Below are 5,674 nucleotides of genomic sequence, written 5' to 3'. Positions count from 1 at the left end.
TTGTGTTACAGCCGGAACAGGCGCGCGTTCTATATAGTAATAATAATAATAATAATAATATACTTTTTGCCGTTTATGCAGTTTAAGATCACCGTGCACACTTGTCGGTGGCTAACCTTAGTCGAACAACAGGTTTTTTTTTGGTTGACGGCGGCCTCCCTGGGATTTTCAATATCGTATTACTTTACACCCCAGTGCAACGTCGACCGGACATATCGAGTTTCCGCCACCTGCGTGGAGGTCCCTGAAGTCAGGCCGTCGGATTAATGTCTCCAGTTTATACCACCCGGGCGATTTGCTTTCAAAGGAAATAAACGGAAAAGTAATGGATAATCGAGTATAAAAATACAATATTATTATAAAAACAACCGAGGGATCGTCACCGTCGCCAATAACGTGTGCTATAATAACAATAAGATTATAATATTATAGTTTACAACTGATTCGGATCAGCTGTATTGAATGATGTATGAATACAATAATGGTATAATGCAATTCTCGTGTCACGTTATTAATAATTAATAGCCAATTAAATCCTATCGAGTATTAATATATTATCATCAGTCGGCAACACGTTAGACACAGTGTAGAATATTATTGATTTAATTTATTTTCCTATTACCTACATATATTATATATTAACTTGTTAATAATATTAAGTTTTCATTGTTCTATAATAATAATTGTAAACGTAATATACCACATCTATAGACGGTTTCATATTTATCATGGTTATTAATAATAAATAATAATATATACTGTATTTGGACGTATTGGCCGTTATAAATAAATATCTGTATACTCAAAGTATGATAGTATTGACTGTTAATTATAAATAATATTTAACATAGTTTTCATATTTATTTACAATTATCTGAACATTTCAATATAATAATATCGGTTAGTGTAAATAATAAAATAACACATCATAGTATTATTTTAATGTGTGTAAGTACACCTAAAAAAAATAAATTTAAGTTTCGTTTAGAATAAGGTACGCATAACGATACCAATATCCAAATTTTGAAAATAAATCGTCACATCCTAGTTCGCTTAATATTTAATATGCTGTGTGTTACAACATAACAGCTACAAATTTATGTGGTATAATATTAAGATGTATATATAAATCGGCTTGGTCATAGCTGCTAATAGTGAATAAATTCGAGTGTATAATTTATTTGTTATTATTTGTTTAACTCATGGACATCACTCAGTCGTCTTATGACTAAATAGGCACGACAAAAAGTTATACGTTTATATTTGTATAAGTCCTACCGGTCTTTAACGCAACCGAGAAATAACAGCTATAAATTAATCAAGCGGTTTTCGAGTAGCGTCGTTTAAGACTTATAACAAATGGCAAAAACAACTTTTATGCTTCCGTATAAGCTCCCCTTTGGCTATAGCTGACGTGTACAGCGTGTCGTTTAAGCCGGTTGCTTTTATACGGGCAGAGATGGTGTGGACCGGACGGTTGCCAGTAGGCCGAGCATCGAGTTAATCCATCTGTCCGTTCGTCTTTTTGTGCATCGAGTCAACAAAATTAGTGACGGACCTGATTTAATTTTTATAGCACATCGTGTGTGTGTTTCAAAAATGTGAGCCCATCGAAAAAATTTGATAGTATAATTTGAATTTGTCGTAAATTACTTGGGCTCTTTATGGCGTAGCCAAAGCGACAGCTGTTAAAGTTATCGGTACAACTTGATGATGCGTACGAAACGAATAAATAAATCATTGACAGAGTTGACCGTGAGAGAATGGTGTAATATTATGCAGATGATCCTGGAATGGGCATTTTATGTTTAATAATGTTCTATCTGGATGGCATTAGGCTATCGTCGACCGCACGGATTTTGCCACAACAGGAGTTACCACTTTCCTGCCAGAGTCGTTTGTACGTTGCAGAAGTCGGCAGTCGGTTTGCAAACAGGAAGTTATATTCACCGGCCGCTATCGACTCGCGTTCATCTGGAATATATTATTACGTTATTAATTGTGTATGTGTGTGTGTACATATTACTCTATACAGTGATAATAATTTAAATTCGAACGCATCGGTCTCGTTTGATATTGTTGTGTGTGTGTGTGGTTAAGCCGCATACACACACGCTTATGCGACCAGGGGTAAAACATGAAAGAAACCGCAACGCATAAAGCAGTTGGCCCGCAAGACAAAATAAATAAATAAAAAAAATTGAACATTTAACACGTTTATAGCAGCTATCGGGTGGTCTGAGCACACTTCTCCCGTTTTAGTTCCTATATATGTATGCAAACCCATACATGGTCTTATAACAGTACTTTGGTGTCGACGATCGTAGCTTAAAATTAAAAGACGGAGCAACATTTTTTATATTAATTATTAAAGTATAATATACTCGTCGTAACTGATATAAATTGGTTATTATGTAGATAATAACACTGCGAATACATAATAACATTATACCATAATATTAGCAATAATAATGTATTACTATACCTATACACTAAAAACAAGCACAGAAAGGAAACAGCTTCAATGACCGGCCTTGTTCACATTATAATATTATTATTTCTCTTTTGGACTTGTTCGAAACTTCTCTGAGATGGAAATTAAAACATTTTAGCACGGTGTCGGACTGGCATATTGTATAAGAGTCAAGTACAATTGGTTCTTATAAGTAACCGTGTGACTTTATTCCATTCGTAACTAGCTGATAAATTATTATGTGAACGGTCTTGTATAGCCGGTGTATTACTAACGTCTACCCTGTTGCTGAACTCGTGAAAACCGACCCTCCAATGTATAAATAAAATTATTAGTATATTTACTTAAACCGATAATGGTAGTATTATTGTTAAGCTCCTTTTTCGAAAACTTGCACTCGAATGTGAACACGGAAAGGTACGCCAAACTTAAAAATACCGAGTATCTCCATCATACTTAAGCTGTTTAATTCATTGTAATACTCGCGAGTTGAAACCGCGTTTTATATAAATTCGTTCGTATTTTGTTTTGTAATGTCCTAAGTACAATAATGCATTCGAATAATAATGTTAATAAACATTGTTTTACTATAACCCACTTGGTTACCAAACAATGACCGCGTTCCAGAATTAATGTACAAAGCTCAGCTTTGTGTTTTATTTAAAATGCATTACCACGGCGGTCTCCTTTTTATTTTACGAAATACTAAAACAATGTAGTATTAATCGTTTTATAATGAAAAGAAAGAGAGAGAGAGAATCGAACGTTTTACGTGGGTTGAATTGTTATAACTTTTAGTGCTCGCCGATTACAAAATGAATACTGGCCTAAGGCTCATTTTTAATTGCGAAAACCAGAAAACGGACTGTCTGAAGCGCTCTCTTTGCGACTCGGTTGTACAAATTGATTTAAAGACAATTACTTTAAATTTAATGACGAGTATATAATACGCAAGAACTAATGATATTGGCATCCAGCAACTAACAATGTAATGATTAAAATAAAATCATATTGTTTTTCGCATCACGCTGATCGTGTTATACCGCTATACCTATTTATGGGTTTCACATAGTTATATGTGTTCTTAGTGCTTTGATCTCGAATATAAACCAAATCTTGTTAAACCAACGCTTGTGTACCGTGCACGGATCCGTATCATATTATCAGAATTTCCGAAATGTAAATGAGGTTGACCTTTAACCGTAAGCTCGGCTGCGGCGCCCGGAGGAGGGGTGAAAGTTATTTGGTTGAATTACTATATAGCTATAATATACCTTGGTCTCGGGTCATCTGGGTCGACCGTTAAACGAAGCTCCTCAACCTTTACACACAGCCGTCTGTATGCATATTAGGTGCGATAGCGGAACCGAGGGTTAATTTGAAACGTGATAGGTAATTTACACCGAGATAGGTCGCACAACACAAGTGTATAGCAATATATATATATATTGTACCTCATAGATAGTCTATATTTATATATTATAGACGTACAAGCGAAGGTGTTTGTGCGTCAGGTACTATATAGCTGCACAACACAACACAAATAAACACATTCTGTGCGCCTCTTGTACCTACTTAATGTTCACATTTTTTTCTATAATTGAATATGTTTTCCAGAATCGGACAATCATGTTACATATTAAAAAAACAGCTTAAAACACATTTTTTTTTATTTAGAGAATAATATAAATTTTGCCAGAATTTAATCCGGACCCTTGTTTTATACAACGCATGTTTTTCTTTTTAATAAACAAAGAATAACAATTAATTGGAGTGCTGAAAGTTTTATATTTATGGTTAAAGGATTTTTTTTTCGCGGTGTCCAAGTGCCTAAGGCATAATTTAATAGGACTATAAAAAAAATTCAAACGAATTAGTGACATATATTATTATCTTGCTTGTGTCTATTCTTTACAAATTCCATGTTACAATTAAATCATTTGGCGAAAAATATAATTCTATTAATATTCCCAAGGATTTTCACTATACCAATAAAATCTTTGTGTGAACGCTCTGAGATGACTACCAAAAATAGCTTAATCCTGTCCGGTATAACTAATGTTATTATAGTTTCGTTTCGATTTCTATCTACGCTCTAGGCAACGCAACAGCTAGACAGAAGTACCGCTCGTGTGTCCGTATTACAATATCATAATAATAATTATTATTATTCGTGTCACCGCAAAAACAATCCAATGGACTCGATAATACACACAATGTTTATTATAGCTCGAGGAAACCGACTTCGGAATCGCCGCAATATTGGCTGTTGGTCAATTTATGGACGATAATTGCTATAACCGTACGGTCACTAGCACGACACGACGACCCACGCCTTCTCCTCATTCTCCTCCGGACCACGAACCGTACCGTTTTGTTGCTGTCGTGACGAAGCAAGTATAATATGCTGCGATTCGTGTAGATAAAAAATATATTTTTTTTAAAAAGCCTATAACAAGCTCTTGAGTGCACGTTACCTGCCGCTTTTATATCGCCTAAAGCTCCACCTTTCGGTTACTTATCACTGTATTCCAAACGTCACGAGTTACCTAAGGAGTGTTAGTACGCAGTTGTTACCCCACTCCGTCTGTGTTGTACTTGATCTTGATTTTGAACTAGGTGTGCCGCCCAGCCGTAGATAGTTTAAAACTTACACTTTTGAAAGTTTTTAAATCTTTGTTCTCAACAAATAAAAAAATACGCCATCGATTTGATGTCAATTCAATTAAATGAAATATTTTACATTGTAAATTCCAAATATCTTAACAAAGTTTAAGAGTAAATATTTTTTTAGATATCCTAGCTTGGGCTCACTTGAACAAAAATAAATTAAAACTGATAGTTTTTCCCACTGTGAGCACTTAAACTTTAGCTGAGGGAATCGCACGGTACAATAGACAAGTAGGCGGTTATGTTATAAGTATGGTTCACCCGCACCACCGCCCACCGATAAACGAACGTCATTCACGAACCGTTTGACCAACTTTATATGTTACATTTGATCAAATGTGGTCTCATAATGAAAAATGACAATGGTATATGGCGGCTCCATTCAGAGTACCGGAAATCGATGAGATAATAAATTCAAAATCGACTAAAGTTTTAAACTTGAACCCTTTTTTCTATCAACTCGCCAATGCATATAGTTTATATTGTCATACTAGTGTATTTTCCTATTCAAGTACATTGTACTTAAAAAAA

Source organism: Adelges cooleyi, unplaced genomic scaffold (genome assembly GCF_023614345.1).
Source record: "Adelges cooleyi isolate 19-005CV unplaced genomic scaffold, UGA_ACOO_1.1 ACOO_flye_CR_arks_rails_tigmint_CR_PRNA_376, whole genome shotgun sequence".
Taxonomy (NCBI): Eukaryota; Metazoa; Arthropoda; class Insecta; order Hemiptera; family Adelgidae; genus Adelges; species Adelges cooleyi.
Note: the sequence above shows the minus strand (reverse complement) of the source record.